Source organism: Arachis duranensis, chromosome 9, assembly GCF_000817695.3.
Source record: "Arachis duranensis cultivar V14167 chromosome 9, aradu.V14167.gnm2.J7QH, whole genome shotgun sequence".
NCBI classification, from domain to species: domain Eukaryota; kingdom Viridiplantae; phylum Streptophyta; class Magnoliopsida; order Fabales; family Fabaceae; genus Arachis; species Arachis duranensis.
In genome coordinates this window covers 116,310,189-116,328,605 of record NC_029780.3, presented here as the reverse complement: position 1 = coordinate 116,328,605, position 18,417 = coordinate 116,310,189, and positions in this window count along the sequence as shown.

Sequence of the window (18,417 nt, the reverse complement as noted above, 5' to 3'; positions counted from 1 at the left end):
GAACCGGTAGTTTAAAACCGGGCCGGGTCAGCTGGTTTACCGGTTAATCGCTCGTTCGACCAGTTTTTTAATTGATTTTTCGCAAGACAGTTTTAGGCATGAATTAGACGGGCTAGAAGACTGGTTCTAATTTAACCCAGTTGAATCGGTTAGTTCGGTCTAATTTTTAGAACATTGCATTACATACATAGCATCATAAGAGATTAGAGCTCACAAACACACACAAAATTAACTAATTGTTTTTAACTAAATCATTTTGAACACATTAAAAACTAAGTTATTCAAATCACATTTTTTTATGAACAATAGATTAAAAACCAAAAAAGTAAGCAAGAAAAATTAAGTAATCTTCGATGATCCTCCAACGAAAAGAGTATGAAGGAGAGAGCAAGAATGTGATGCGGGAAAGCTGGCGGCTCTGCGGCAGTCTTTCTCTTTATGTTTATAACCCGAAAAATTGGCAGAATATAAGGCTCAATAGGGAGCAAGATCGCCAGCGACGAGCACCCAAGGGACGACAAAGCTCGAGTAGAGGCATGAGGAGGGAGAGAGGCGAGGGGGCGCGATGACAACACGAGCAGGAAGCACCACTCGAGCAGACGCGGAGGCAAGAAAGGCGCAAGCAACCAAGATCAGACGGAGGAGAGAGACCAGACGCAGCGACAGCGGCGAACATACAGTGGTGGTGAACCAAGGTGAGCTCCCAACTCTACTTCTGTGTCTATGGTAGCATAGTGTGCCAAAGACTAGGGAGTGTGAATGAATAGGAGAGCTCGGACCTAGAGTGGGGCGGACCTTTGGAAGTCTAATACCCAGCTATTTGGATTGCTCGAGTTTTCAACTGAAGTTATCAAAATTAAATTAATAATCGAATTAATTAGATTACTAGGTAATTGGATTACTAGTTCAACTAACAGGTCACAAATTGAACCATTTAATTTGATTATAATTAAATAAAAAAATATTATGTATAAAAAATATTTTTTTTAGTTTAACCAAATTTTATCGAATTTGACCGAGTCAGTTTTAATGATTTGACTATTTTTATCATATTTGATTGAATTAATTGTTTGACCAATTTAAATGATGATTTAAGCCAAATTGATGATTGGATGACCGAATTTTTGGTTCGAACGACTACAACGGTCGGGTTTGATAATAGAATTGGTTGATGTAATTTTGTTTGAAGACATTGGTTAGTTATGTTTAATAAAATTTTAGGAAAAGTATAGGGTACCAACATATTATCCGCCAATTTCTGCCAATTCTTATTTATATTTGTTATTTATGGAAGTGTGTTCGTAGATGTGTCTAGTAATTAATATATTTTAAATACATATATAAAGAGACACATCCAGAAAATATATCTATAAAGACATTTCTATTAAACACAGTTATAAAAAAAACATTTTTATTAGACACATCTACAAACATACTTTCATGAAACACAATTATAAATAAGAGTTGGCAGAAGTTGGCAGATATATTGTTGGTAACGTAACAGAACCGAAAATTTTATATATTTACATGAGGCAACCCTAGATAACCAATGATTTATCTAAACAACATGAACATCGGACCTTAAAAGTGCCCCCATTTCAAAATAGAACATCCATGGTCAAGCAAAAATGAAACAAATTTCATATTCTTTGTAAGCATTTCAAACATCCATTCAGAGAGTAAACTCATCCCTTTTACATTGCATAAACAACTCATACTTCAAAAAAATAAATTCATAAAAAAAATGTGCTCGAAATCAATTCATGACTTCCTAGTACCTGAGGACAGAATATATCCAAATCCAGTCAACCATTAAAAATTAAAAAATAAAACGACAAAAATAGCCTATTCAACAACATAAACATGTCAGTAAGTTTATTCAAACTTATAGAAGTAAAACAGACTTAGCAATGAACACAAGCAACTAAGGATTCAAAAGAAACAATCAACTAAAGCTTAATTTAGTAAAACTTTTACTTTTTAAAAGTAGCTTATAAAAGTTAACTTTTAAAAGATGGCTTTTTAAAAGTTGTAGCATTTATGTTTGGTAAATCAAATCAAAAACAACTTTTAATAAATATAAACAACATCAATTGTGTTTGGTAAAATAGCTTTTAAAATTTAAAAATACTATAATAGACATAAATGCAAACATTAAATTTGAAAATTAGTTAACATATGAGGTTATATTAGACTTTTAAATTTTGAAAAACACAAGCCAACTTTGAAAAGCTCCCTCCTAAGTGCTTTCAAAAGCACCCCTAACTTTTAAAAGCCGCAAGCACAAGCACTTGAGCTTTTTAATTTACCAAAAGCAAAATGACGTACTTGTAAGAGCACAAGCACCTCCTGAAAAAGCTTTACCAAACCCAGCCTAAATAATTTTGTGAACATCTACTCAGTAACAACACAGATATTGATCTGGGAAGGCTGAGAACAGGGAAACGGAACGGCAGCAGGTGCCGGCCTTCAGTGGGGGGTGCGGGTGGCGTGGGGAACGCGGACGTACCTTGCGGCGAAGAGGGACGCGGGCGGCGATGGGCGACGTCGCCGGTGCGGGGGTCGCATGCGGGGATGACGGAGAGGCCGCTCGATGGCTGCATGACGGAGAGGCTCCACGGATGACGGCAGCAGCGGAGAGGCTGGACGGTCGGAACCTGGAGGAGCGCTGTGCACTTTGCTGGAAGAGCTTTGGTTGGAAAGGCTGTTCACTTTGATGGAGGAGCGCTGTGCACGTTTAATTTTGTGGGCAGGGGAAACTGTTTTGACTGCTAGGTCAAAAAGGAGTAGATGATTAAGATTTGTAAAAATTGGGATTTGGGGACAAAATTAAGGTACAGTGTCTTTCTCTTGAAATGGGCCACTTTTAAGCCCGTTGTTCATGTTGGTTAGTCATTGAATACCTAGCGTTACTCTGAATATAAAGTCATTTTATGATGCTGCTCTTGGAAGTATGTATGAAATCCTAATTATGAAATACATATTTGATGACATTTGAAAAGGAAAAACTATCAAGGAAAGGAATAATAATTAAGATGAGGCAATGTGCTTTCTTTGTGATTTGGAGTGTAAAACTGTAAACACCTTTTCCGCATTGTCGTTTCTCAACTAAATTGTGAGGATTGTCCTTATGTTGGGGGCTTGGGGCATACATTGGGCGGGTGTAGATAATACTAAAGATTGGTTTGGGAGATGGATGCAATAGGATGTTAGGAAGTGGTTTAAGACTAAATGGGGCATGGTTTTCTTTGTTGTTGTGTGAGCTATTTGGAATTATAAGAATTAAAAAGTTTTTGAAAATAAAGTGGGCATGTGTTGATTATGTGTCTGATGGTAATTATTTTATGGTGGGTGCCTGGGTGGATATCTTGAAAATTCACAAGGTGAGATAATGTCTTATGGGGCATGTGATAAAGAAAAATTCAGTGCAGACGCAATTATTGCAAGCTTGGCAACATCACTGCAGTTTTTAGTTGAGGAAGTTGGAGTCAAGGAAGAGGAAGTTATGGTGATCGTTGATAACAAGAATTTAGTAGATTGGAAGCATGGCAAAGTAGAAAATAACTAGGAGCTATGGATAATTATTAGAAACAAGGCGCATGATACAAAACATTGATGTTCAATTCTTGGCAAGCAGTGAGTTTTAAAGGAAGAACCGAAGAAAGCTATGGGATAGAGTGACTACTACTAAAGAAGATCAATGGCTGCAGTGGAATTTTTAGGTGGAGAAGTGTGCGTGTGATGAAGTAATCCAAGGCTTTAATGTTGGGAGGGTTAATGAGTTCAAGGTGAGGAACTTGGATAGTATTTGGCTTCGGTTAATAAGAGCATATTGGTGAACTGAGTACAAGGAAATATGGCATGAGAATACAAGATACCATGAAAGACGGGTATTAAATCTCCATAATCACAGCAGAGGCATGGGTTGGCTTTGAATGTAATTGTTATAAGGTGGTGGTTGTTCTATTTTGACTGTTTTTATTTTGCATGTTTGTTTTTTTGTCAAGAATCTGTTATAAATATTCTGTGGAAAGTTATTCGTTTCTTAATGGCAATGCTGAAGAAGAACATTTAACTAACTAGAGGATATTTTAGTCTCTTCTCCTCTTTTTGGGTCATGTTCTGAACAATCTAAAAAAAGACAAAGAAATAAAGTAAATAAAGGACCAAGAGAAGAAGAAAGCTTCCACTATGTCCAACAACTCTTTAAAAGATGCAACAAAATAATTGCCTTGATTTTGTTGAGTCTATAACTTCAGGTAGATTTGCCCTAATCAAAATATTCAAGTCCTTATCAATTCATGGTAAAGCAATAAGCATATATATATATATAGGTCCATTTTCAGCATTTAACATGATGCGATACATAATCATCTTTTAAAGTCTCGTGCGAATAGTGATTTTGACAACTAGAAAAATGCCAATCTCCTCCGTTAACTCACGAATCTTCAATCTCAAACAATCCCAGTTCAATTGTCTCTAAGAGAATATTAAAATATCAAGATATGAGTTCATTCCAGAGCAAAGATTTGCCTTGTTATAGTTGATAAAAAACAAAAGCGTATAACAACAACTCCATAGTACAAATCAAATTTTGACTAATTTCATTCAGATCTCCACTCCAGATAAAATCATTGCATGCATTACATTTTAATGTAAAAATTATGAGCATTATTACTCCAAAATTTACATTATGTATGACGAAAAAAATTCTCAAAGAGTTCTAATAAATAAAAATGTGTTAAAAATTAAAGTGTCCGATCTAAGATTTTTAAAAATCCATTTAAATATTCACTCAAAAAACATTTACAAGATTAGTAACTATATAAAATGGTAAAAACCCAAGAAATAAGGCTATTTGTTTGTTTCACACAAACATGATCAGCTACCGATGATTGATTTACATGTATATTAAAAATGATTTACTAATTAACTATCACATATAAAAAAAAATACATATTTGACATATCAAAAGATTTTCATTATACTACTGCAAATAAGTTTTATTGTTCTATTATAGTAGATTTGATTATCATGAATCTTAATGAAATAAGTCAAATTTTGTCTCAAAATTATTATCTCTTTGATAATATTTCATAAACAAACATGACACTATATTTAACGGTATATAAGAGCACCATTAATAAATTTTACATGATGAATTGAGAAAATAACATAATATATCCATCATTAATTATCATAAATAACTTAATTAATATCTTTTTTAGGAAGTAATTTTTTCAAAGTTAAAATCTGATCTTTAGAATACCTAATTATTACTTTACTAAAAAATTTATCTATGCCTTTGAAAGACAATTAGTGCTTAACAGGCACAGCACCTCTTTAGCCACTTTTTTTATTATATTTAGGAAATTAGTTTTGTAATTTTTATTAATATATTATTCACTTTTTTAATTTTATCATTTTAATATTGTCGTAACCATGTTTATATCATTGTGATTGAAAATAAAATCACAATAAAACTTTTAAAATACTCAACTATAAAAGCACACAATAAGCATATATCTATCTTCTTAAAACAAACATAGATTAAAAAAAAATAATGGTCATAATATCATGTTGATCAAATTAAAATAAAGTAAATATAGACCGAAAAATATGTTAGTTATTTATAAAAGATAAATTATATTCTAAAGTCATGAATATTTATTTTTATCTTAATTTTTTTTGGTGATAGACTAAAATATGAATATGAATTTGAAGAGTTTTTTTCTTTCTTTGGTGAGCAAAGACTAACAACAAAGAAAAAATAAAAGCAAAACAATAAGAGCGATAAACAAAACAAGGATGAACTGCCTAAGTTATGTCATCCATGAGCAATCGAAGCATAGCAGATGGTGGTTGCAGTCAATCTACTGTATTATAGCTACCACGTGCCCCAAAATTCGCCAAACAGTCAGCAACATTATTTGCACCTCGTTGTAACAACACAAAAATCTTTTGTTGCAATTCCTTCTCTTCATGTTCGTCTGGGAAGCACCAATAACTAACAAGAAGAAATATCAAAGTATAAGAATAATAAATAAATAAAATAGGATAATATAAAAAAAGTGTACCGAAAAAAAAATTCGTAATTCATCATATATTTTTTTATAAACAATTTTTTGAGTCTTAAAAAAAATCAAATTTATTGACCAAAAAAATTTATATAAATATTTTAAGATAATTTAATTAAAATGATCTCTTATTAGAGAAGAATATTAAAATTTGTAGAATGAAAATATGTTGTTTTGTTCTGAATTTTTTAAAAAGACAAAAAAAGGCATTAATTCTTCATTATCATTTTAAGAATGTATCTCTAATGACATTTCGTCTCATTTATTAGGTTTCTTTAATTAATGATAGTTACCTGTAACAATATTATTCTTCATCAATATACGTTAGTTGTGCTCTTTTGAGTTTGTAACTAAAAAAAAAGTTCAATTTAGATCATTAGTATATATAACTGAACAGATATATTTATATAATAATACTTTATTCTATTATCTTTCATCCTTTTGGTTCAATATTTTTGTTTTTATTATTTTTTATGATTCAGTTTTGTCTATTTTAATTGTATTTTTTCAATTAATAGAATAAATTTTTAGGGGTATGTCTAAAATGAACACAACAATTATGTGTTTATTGGATGTGACATATTTATATAGAGTTAGATTTTATTAGATGAAATTAAAGGCTAATATAAAAAAAGAGTATTGATGGACTCTTATAAATACAGAATATTCTAATACATAAATAAATATTTTAAATGGTAATACTTTAATGCACAAAACTTTAAATAACAACAAAATCTTTTATTTTTAAATAATTAAATATAAAATATATAAATATTTTTAGAACAAAAAATTTCTATCTTTATATAATAAAGTATGTGATAATCTTCTTTTATATATATATATATATTAGGGGTGGTAAAACGGGTCGAATCCGTTAGGCCGATCCATCGAACCGCTAAAAAGAGTGGGTCGGGTTAGAATTTGAGACTTGTCAAATTAAAAAAATTCGTCAAATTATGTCTATATGTTTCAATTATGTGACTTTATTTGTTTTATTTTATAATTTCGTATATATGTTCAAATTATGTGACTTATTTTCTAAAATAAAGATGGTTCTATTGATAAATATTATTTTAAACAATTTTATTGAAGTTAAAATTTTAAAAAAAGATAGTAAAAAAATTATATTATAATTTGACTATTTTTTATTTGTATTTAATTATTTAATTATTATTTTTTTGTTAATTTTAATTAATTTTATTTTTAAAAAAAAAAACAAAGTCAAATGGTTAGTATTTTGTACCCACTTTAGTTGGCGGGACGGGTCAACCCATCCCACTTATGATGCGGGCCTAGGTGGGGCAGGACGGGGCAGCCCGCATTACCACCCCTAATATATATATACTATCTAGTAACTTTTTTATATATTAAATAATTATAATCATATAATAACATTGAAATCAGAAAACATATTGAATCTGTTACTGTATATCAATTTAAAATATCATTTTAATATAATTTTTTAATATTATAAAATTTTTTTCATAATAATTAATCTTAATAAATAAAAAGTACTCATATATTTTGTATTTATATATTTTATATTTAATTATTTAAGAATAAAAAATTTTGTTGCTATTTAAAATCTTGTGTATTAAAGAATTGCCATTTAAAGTATTTATTTATATATATTCTGTATTTATTAGAGTCCATCAATGCACTTCTATTATATTGGCTTTTAATTTTCATCTAATAAAATTTAATGATTTATATAAACATGGCACATCTAATGAACACATGATTGTGGTGCTTATTTTAGACATACCCAATTTTTAGTGGACAAACTTATAAAACTCATCTTTGACAATTTTTCATAAACAAATATGGCACTCTAGTTAATGGTACATAAAAATACTACTGTTAAATTTTATATGATGAATTTAAAGAATAACATATTACTATTGAGAAATATTAAAAATATAGTAAAATTTATTATTTTCATCTAGCAATTAGTCAGTAATATTTAAAAATATGGGCTAAAAGTATGTTGGATTACTAAACTAAAAAAGTTAAATTAATGACTAAAATTGTTGACAAAAAATAATAAATTTTATTAGTCCTTAACCTTTTCTCTTTATTATTTATTATTATAGAGGACCTAATTAGTAACTTTTTGTTTAAGGACTAACCTTTTCAAAGTTGAAATCCTCTTGATGTCATTGACTCTTTAGTAAAAACTTTATCTATGCCTCTAAAAGAAAGAAAACAAACAATATAGTTCCACTGAGGTGGTTCTCTCGTCTTCCTTTTTGTATCTAGGTTAATCAAAACTTAAAATCAAAAGTATGGAGGCAACATTAATTCTATGGTTTTGAAAATCGAACCGAACTGATTAGTTTGACTAGGTTAATCAGAAATTAGACTCCTGACTGGTTTGATTGTGATAAAAAAAAATTGTCTATCTAAAAATCAATAAAAAATCGAACCAATTTTTAAAAGTATGTCCATTTTTCTAAGGTGCTAATAGACGAGTCATTTTATATTTTTTTTGCTTAAAAAATTTTCACAAGAGAACAATAGCATATAAACATACATTAGACTTCTTTTGAAAGAAAGATAAAGACTGAATTAAATTTTTGGGTTGTATTTGATGTAAAATACACATGATTGAATTATATCTCCATATCCTATTTGATTTAAAATAAATACAAAAACTAAAATAAATAAAATCACTCAAATACCCTTGTTAATTAAAAAATAAAACAAAATAAACTCTAGTCCCTTTTCTTCTTCCTCATCGTCATCATAAAAATTCAAACTACTGCCTCCAATAAACTCAACTCAAGTAACAAACATACACAAACTCTATTTTTCTTTTTTTTTTTGCAACTAGGAATTCAATTCATGCTAATGAATCAAATATTCAAATGTTCAAAAACGTCCCTAAACAACTGACCTCTGACCTGAGGAAGCTGGACATGAACCTTATTCCATTTCCTCGTCTTCACTTCTTCATGGTAGGTTTGGCCCTCTCACCTCTCGCAGCTCTTAACAGTATGTCTCCCTTACCGTTTTAGAACTCACACAACAAATGTGGAACGTCAAGAACATGATGTGCGCTGCTAATCCCAGCCATGGTCGGTATATCACCCCATTAAACATGTTCACGGAAAATATGAGTACAAAAGAAGTCGATGAAATGATTAATGTATAAAATAAGAAATCCTCACACCACGGAATGGGAGGAGACGTCGCTGCCGCACAAGAGCTGAGAGAGAGAGAGAGAGAGAGAGAGTTGTAGTTGTAAGAATGGAGGAAGGAGGGGAAGAGGGAGGCAATGACATCACCAGTGAGAAAAGGAGGAGTTGTACTTGCCGCCATCACCGGAAAGAATGACAGAGAATGCTACAACAAAAGAGATGGAGGTAGTGCAAGATGAGGTGAGGGAAGGTTAGAGAGGTGAAGATGCGATGGGGTAGAATGAGAATTTAAAAAGTTGAATAAAGATGTTTTTGGAAGGAAAGATTATTAAAGTTTCAGTTCTTGTCCCCTAAACTTTTAGTCCCTTAGTATCCCCACTTTCTGAAAGTAGGGATTGAAATTTTGTGTTTCGGAACTGAAATTTTAGTTACAGTCTCTAGCTAGCAAACATAATACTAGGTTTAGTCCTGGTATCAGTGCAGTACCCCATATCAAACGTAGCATAGAGAAGAGAGACTAACCCAGCAACCACTCACCCTACCTTTTGTCCTTCTCCATTGCCGAACTTCTCTCTGTCGGCCAAAGGGTGTTGTCGCTGTTGAATTACCCTTCCAACAACCTCTTCTCCTCTGCTTTTCTCTCTCTCTCTCTCTCTCTCTCTCAGCTCTTGTGCGGCAGCGACGTCTCCTCCCATTCCGTGGTGTGAGGATTTCTTATTTTATACATTAATCATTTCATCGACTTCTTTTGTACCTCCCTCTCCTTGCTACTACTATAGTTTGTTTACTTCGTCACTGTCGCCGGTCCGTCGCCCAAATAGCCTTTTTGCTCGCCTCTCTGTTCTCCGCTGCGAGTAACACCACTATTTGTCTTCTTGGCATTGTCGACAATAAGCTTCTCGCCTCTGACCTTGCCATTCGTCCTTGACTCCCTGCATCGTCTCTATGGATCTTTCACTCTGTTCTTTACCTCTGTTTTTTTCTTTTGTTTTTCTATGATTTTATTTATTTTATTTTTTAAAATTATAGGTTAAACTAAACTCAAATAAATTTGTAATTTGATTTTCAATATTATTCATTTGATTGCTAATAAAATAAAATTAATAATAAGATTTTGTGATATTTGTGGTTGGTTGTTGATAATTGATAATAGTAATAGTAATGGAGTTGAAGTGAAACAAGATAGGTTTAAGGTGTTTAATAATATTGAAAGTGCTGGATTTTGCTTTTAGACAAGTGCAAAATAAATTATTTGCCCAATTGTTCTTGTTTGGCTTATGATTAAGATTCATATGTTGGATGTATGTTTTAGACTAGAGCTTTGATTGACTTGCAAAAATTTTTATATATATATTTTTCTTTTTTATATTTTTATTTTTTGAATAATTGTGGTAGATAATTATCTGTAAAGATGAGCTAATGTTTCTTTTGGTTGAATTGATTCAAATATTATGTGTTTATTATTTATGTGTATTTTGATTATTTTTAGTTATAAATTTTGATATTTAAATTTGTTTATAAATTTTTAATAATAAATTATAGACAAATTATCATGTAAAATTTTAAATTTTATTAATTTAACAATTATTAAATTTAACAGGACTGCTACACATTCATATAACCATATAACCATATAGGCCCAAGCGCATTAAATGCAGAGTAAGAAACACGCGCCACACAAAAAACGTCTCGTTTTCTCATTCGCGCTTCATTATGAACGAATGTTACATCTTCAACACAAAATCAATATCCCAAAACACTCACTCTCTTCGAATCTCTCTGAACATCACTCAAACTTCAATCACATTCTTTATGAAAACCACTACTGCAAACGAATCGGAAGAAGATTTCGCAAGCAACAACCAGAAACAAACAAAAACAGCAACAAATACTACAAAAGGTATGAAAAAACTACTGTTCATTTAAAATATTGCAATGTCGTGTTTTGCCTAGTTTCATTTCAGTTTTACTGGTTTGATTTGCTTCGTTTGGTGGATTAAACTATTGTGAATGATTTTTACAGTATAACTAGGGCTTTAAGATATAGTTGCTTGTTCTTATTAGTTTGGATAGTTTAATTAGAGCTCTATTACTATCTCCAGTACTTATTTTTCATTGAAGACAGTATTCTTGTTGATTGAAAATTGATAATGATTTATTAACCATATGAACATTTTTCGGTTTGGTGGCCTTTGTGATTTTGGTTCTGTGCATGAAGGATTTTCGGTTCGGTGGGTTGTTAATGTATTGAATGAGTTTTGTTTAAAATAATTCACATTAGAGACAACTCTTTCACTTTGATAATACATACTTATGGTTGTTGATAATCCATCTAGCTTTTAAGATATACATGCTTGTGGTTGTTGATGTATTGAATGAGTTTTGTTTAGAACAATTCACATTAGAGACAACTCTTTCACTTTGATAATCTATACTACTGTAATAATATTTTTGTTGATTGAAAGCTGATAATCATTTATTAATCACATGAATATTTTTTGGTTCGGTAGCCTTTTTTATTTTGGTTCTGTGCATGAGGGATTTTTGGTTTGGTGGGTTGTGGCATTCTAATTGACTTGTTTAACATACACATGCTTGTGGTTGTTGATGTATTGAATGAGTTTTGTTTAGAACAATTTATATTAGAGACAACTCTTTCACTTTGATAAGCCATACTACTGTAATAGTATTTTTGTTGATTGAAAGCTGATCATCATTTATTAACCACATGAACATTTTTCGGTTCAGTAGCCTTTTTTATTTTGGTTCTGTGCATGAGAAATTTTCGGTTCGGTGGGTTGTAGCATTCTAATTGACTTGTTTAACATACACATGCTTGTGGTTGTTGATATATTGAATGAAATATTGACAAAAATTTTTATTACAGCAAAACACAACAAGAAAATGGCTACAATGAAGGAGAAGGCACATTATAACGTAAGTAGATTAAATATATTTATCCACTTTTATTTGAATAATATCTATTTTGTATTATAAATATATCCTCGCATTCTGTTTCAAAACATGCAGAAAACTCACTATTACAGATGCCAAACAAAGGCAATAGCAACAGTGTATAGGGAAATGGGTCAAGAAAAGAAAGATATTGTGGAAGAAATGGGATTTTGTGGTATGGCACATGTGCCAGAAATGAACGTCTCTAATACACTGCTGATAGAATTGCTTGATCGGTTTGATATAGAGAGAGGATGCCTGAAAACTCTACAGGAGACAATATACATAACTCCTCGGAAGGTAGCAGCTGCCCTCGGCATAACCAATGGAGGTAATATATTTTCTACTTACTCCTTATTTTCAGTTCATTGGTGTCCGGATAATTAAACTGGCCATTTTTGTCTTATTTTTGCTATTAAAATATTGTAGGAAGTTTTTTTCCTGAAAAGGTTGATTACAAAAAGTTGAATCCAGCAGACAAGAAAATATTTGACAGCATCAAAAATATTTCCTTAGCAACTTTGGCAAGGAATGTGCTGAGATGAGTGTAGAAGGGGAGGAGAACCAGAAAAGATTCAAGAGGACTTTTGTTGTCTTCATACAAAAGTGCTTCTTGCTCCCCACAACAGTAAGTGTGGCCTCCCCAATCCATAAGCCACCGATCTTTCATGTAGATAACATTAGGGAATGGGATTGGGCAAAGCATGTTCTCAACTTCTTAATGAAAGGAGTTGAAAACAAGAGAGAAGGGAACAAACAGTCTGTTGATGGCTGTATTTTTGTATTAATGTTGATATACTTCCATGAAACAAAGTTCCTCCGCCCATTTGCACCTGATGCTTCCCCTGCACCATGGGTGGCCTATTGGACAAGGGAAAAGATTATTGAACGGATTTCATCCGAAACAATATAACCATTGGTAAGTACTATACTAAAATTCCCGAAAAATTTGCTTTGAAATGCTTTTAGGTTATAATTAAATTATTTGTCCTACTTGCAATTGTTAGTTTTATTCATTTGAATATTTCTGCATTAAGAAATATTTTTCTTGATGAATAAATAGTTGTCATATACTATTCACCATATGAATATTTTTCGGTTTGGTAGGTTACTTTATTCGGTTCACTGAATTGTTAATTTGTTATTTTGATGATTAATTAATTGAGACCTTGTTTCTGTTTTAGGGACTTCTGTACAAAAAGCAAAAAAAGAAAGAAAAAACAAAAACAAGTAACTTGGAGAAAAAAGAAAAAGAAAAGAAAATAAAAAAGAAAAATGTTGAGACGGATTCTTCTTCAGAAGAAGAAAGACTTTCCGAATCTGAATCCGAAAATCAGTAAGTTTAATTTTCATATCAATTTCATTTAATTTGTATTTGCTTAAATTTATTTTTATGCGCTTGTTCTTATGTATTGCAGAGAAGAAGAAATCAAGAAAACCACAAAAAAAAAAGAAAACAACCATTGAAGGTGGTTAAAAAACAAACCAAAAAAACAAAGCATGTGCCTATAGATTTAGAGAGCACAAGCGAATCTGAAAACGAGTAAGTATTTTTGTTGATTGCATATATATCTATTTTCATTTCGGTTTAGCCGTTTAATTTATTTCGGTTTGGTGTTATCTTTGGGTTTGGTTGACTTCATCGTTAGTGTCTTGTCTCCGGTATAAATTCAATGTGTTTATCTATTTTACAGAGAAAATAAAATTGAGAAAATACCCAAAATAAAAAGAAGAAAACAACCAGAAAGAGTGGCAAAAACACCAACCCAACCTGAGAAGAAGTTTCTCGAATCATATTTTCTTTTATTGATACTTACATTTTTGCTTTCTTGATACTTATTTTATGAACTTTGAGAACTGAACAAGAAAAAGACAATGCTGCCGAAAAAAGAAAACAAGCTTCGGATATAATAATAGAAAAAAGATTAAAGAAAAGAAATGATGGAGCTCAGTCAATAAACATTGCTCCGGATCAGTTTGACTCTCCACAGGATAAAATGATTTCTCTCAGATGTAAGATTCAGTTTATTATTCCCGAATTTAATAATCTAATTATTTGTCAAATAATATAAAATAGAATATTCTGTATTTATAAGAGTCCATCAATACTCTTTTTTTATATTAGCCTTTAATTTCATCTAATAAAATCTAACTCTATATAAATATGTCACATCCAACAAACACATAATTGTTGTGTTCATTTTAGACATACCCCTAAAAATTTATTCTATTAATTGAAAAAAATACAATTAAAATAGACAAAACTGAATCATAAAAAATAATAAAAACAAAAATATTGAACAATAAACAAGCATGTAAAACCCTAAAAAGCGTCAACTATCAGGGAAAGCACCAAAAGGCATACATAAGTCAAAAGGAACCCTAAAAAGCCTTCATCACAGCAACAATCAAAGCATGAACATACAAAAAAGGTTCAAACTTTCCAAAGTAGGATCAAAACTTTACCAAGAATAGAACAATGCAAGCACGAAAGAAGAAAGAAGTAAAAGAAAGAAGAACCAACCTGAAACAGGAGGAAGCGCTGAAAAAGTTGAAAACGAAAAGACAAAAATCCGAAATGCCTTTCGAGCAAAAGGAAGCTCCAGCAATCACCAATGATGCCACGAAGGGAAGCATGTGAAGAAGGTTTAGGCAAAAATAGAAAGAACAAAGAGAAAATGGGAAGTTACAGCAAGCAAAGAGAAACAGAAAGGAGATCATTTTGATGCAATTCAAAATGAAATAAAGAAAGGGGAAAAAAACGGCAAAAGAAAGAATTAATGGGTTATTAAACCCTCGCACGTTCCCAAAGCAGAGAGACGTGCGTTTCAAAAGAAAGGAACGCCTGTTTCAAAAAATTAAAAAAAAGAAAGAAAAACGTTCCGCATTCAAAGGGAAGCTCTACAAAGAAAAAGTCGACAAATGCTCGAGTTCGGCTTCACCAGAGAAGGATCGAAGTCCTAAAACTAAGGACTTGATCTCAAAAAGAAGACCACACTCGAGCAGGGGCACTGTTCATACCCTGGGTCGAACTGACCGACCCGGGATGTTTAAACGACAAGTCGACTGACCTCTTCAGATCAGGACTACCCGACCTCTTCTCAAAGAGCTTGGCCAAATCGCCATAAGAGGCCCAAGCAGGCCCAAACGAAAGGACACAGCCCAAATCTAAAGGCAGCAAAGGCCTATAAAGATAAGGCGGTCCCCCTTAAAGATATGATAACTCCACTCAAAGATAAGATAAGATAAGATAACTATCTTATCTCTAGAAAAGGTCACTATACGCCATTATAAATACGCTGGAGCACCTAGGTATAACTCATACTCCGATTCTACTAAAAACCTGCTTAATACCCTTGCTAACTTCAGCATCGGAGTCCCTTGCAGGTACCACCACCCTCCGGTGATGAAGGATCAGCATCACCACCAAGTCCAACAAGTCGGACACAACAGCTCCGACCAATATAGAAGATCTCATCCGAGATCAACCTATAGTTTCAGGTAACCCTCGAAACAGTTCCCACAATAAAATTCTACAAAATCAACATCAGTTAAATCATATTTCACCGAACCGAACAAAAATCATATGTTGAATAAAACGTGAAAAAACATTCAATCTTCAAGAGAAAAGTTTTCTTAATCCAAAAGTACTCAAAAGAAGACATAAGAATCAGGTGAACCAATATTAACATTCAGTAATAAGCAGTGAATAAGAAATTTACTTACCACAATATCCATCGGCACAATGTATATTTGTTCTTGATACCTCTTAGTTTTTATTTTGTTAAGAATCAAGCTGTGTATACTAACCACCTACAGGATGAAAATTTATGAGACATACTATATAAGAGTGTTTAAAAAAATCATTAATGTTAACGCAATTGGCAAAGGATTTTACCACGGCATGCACTTGTTCTCCGGGCATTAGAGACGTGAAATATTCTCTTAATCCCTCGTAGAGTCCCTCATATTTCAAGACAAATAATGGTTCATATTCATTGGTACTATCTTTTGTCTTTTTTACATGCGTCATCCAATGATAACACTTTTCAATCAGCTCGTTCGTGATTTTTGTCTTTTTCTGCGGGGTTTTGTAAACTTGAGCCGCTGGTAAGGTTGGTTCTGAAGATGTTCCTTCAGCAAATTTTAATTCTGCTTCATCTCCAGCCTCTACCACCACCTCTGCTAGGATGTCAAGCTGTGAATCACTCTCTTGAGAGGGCTGAGTTGGTTGAGATGCTGGTGGACTTATCCCAAGGCTAAAGGAAGGCCGGTTGAGCAATACTGCAGGATGATAGATATTTAACAATGATATTAAACAAAAATGATATTTAATCAATATAGTGAACCGAAATCCAAACAAATAGTGAACCCAAATCCAAACTAACAGTGAACCGAAATGATATTAAACAAAAATGATATTAAAGAAAAGCAAGTAACATACCTATCAAATGATGACAAAATTAGAGTTTCTTTTTCTGATTGCCATGCCACCGGAGGTTCTTTAGATTGTTCTTCATCAGAAACTTGATAGACATCGGCATCCTTGAAAAACTGTTCAATAACAGAGCTTGTAATAGACCCCATAACACCCTGCTTGTTGGGTTCTGGAGGGTAGCTATAAGAAACAGAAGAGAGTCCAAAGACAACAACACATTGAATTCATTTCTGGTTTCAACCGAACCATAATTAAACCATGTATAAGTAGTAAACATTATCGATATTTATATAAGCAGTAAAACTTACACATCAACAGATGCTTCTTGTTTGGATTGTTGCTCTGTTGGTTCTTTGCACGACTGTTCGAGAGATCTGCTTCATTAAATAGTAAACATTTCTGTAATTATCCCAAACTATTATCATATTTAACAATGATATTTAACAGAAATTACACTAATCATTATAGTGAACCGAAAACTAAACTTATACTAAACCAAAACCCAAACTTACAATGAACCGAAATTATATTAAACAAAAGTGATATTAAAGAATTTAATGCTTACACATTAACAGGTGCTTCTTATTCTGATTCTTGTTGCACCGTTGGTTCTTGGGCTTGTTGTTCTTGTTCTTTTGCAAGGCTGTTGCATTAAATAGAAAACAGTTCAATAATAACCATTAAAATTAATAAAAAAAATTTATGTGAAACTTACTCTTCATTAGAAACTTCATACACATAGTCATCTTTCATTAAGTCTTCAATTACAGAACTCGTAAGAGATACTGTAACACCCTGCTTTTCAGCTTCTTGAGGGAAACTGTAATAAGCAGAAGAGAGTCCAAAGATAATAACAGATTGAATTCATTTCTGGTTTCAACTGAACGATAATTAAACCATTTATAAGCAGTAAACATTGAACAAGATTCATGTGGTGAATAAATATTTATTAACTTACTCATTATTAGATGTTTGTTGTGTTTCCTCTTGTGGAGGGACATAGATGAAGTTATCCTTCATCAACTCTTCCAGAACTGAACTTGGAAGAGACAATGCAAGAGGAGATCTAAGGAATGTAAACAAAAATAAAGTTAATATTGAATAATTAGAATTTGTTTTGAAAAATAGGAATTTGGACATTGAAACACTCACATTTCCAAAGGTTCAGAACGAGTTTGTTGTTGAAACTCAACTATTTGTACTTCAGATTCAGGTGTAGCTCTAGTGACATTTAAACACAATTTCCTTGTGATTAATTAAACAAAAATTATTAACTAAATTTAAAAAGTAACATAAATATTTTTAACTTACACTTGTGGAGTTTTAGATGTCTTTCTTGGAAGATTTTCTTTTTTCTAAAATATTTGACCGGGGTTTCCAGGGTATTTTTTCTAAAAAAAATAACAAATTAAAATTAGAAACCAAGATTAAAAGCAGAGGTCTAGAAATACATTAAATTCATTTTTGGGCAACCACCAAACCGAAAATACAATATGCAGTGAACCAATTTACCTAGTATTGCTCACATCATCTACAGAAGGTGTAGAGCTTCCTTGAGTCTATAAGACTTGCTCACTATCAATATTTACAGTCGGCACACTAAGCAATATAAATAAATAGAAAAAGTTGTAGCAAAAGTAAGCAATGTAAGAAAAAGAATTATATTTAAATTTTATTAATCTTTTCATTTTTTTAATTTTTTTAAACAAATAAATAATCTAATTTTAAATACATGTTTGGTGGCCAATAACCACTTGAAAATATATGTATTTGTCCATTTATTTATTTATTTATTTTTCTTATAACT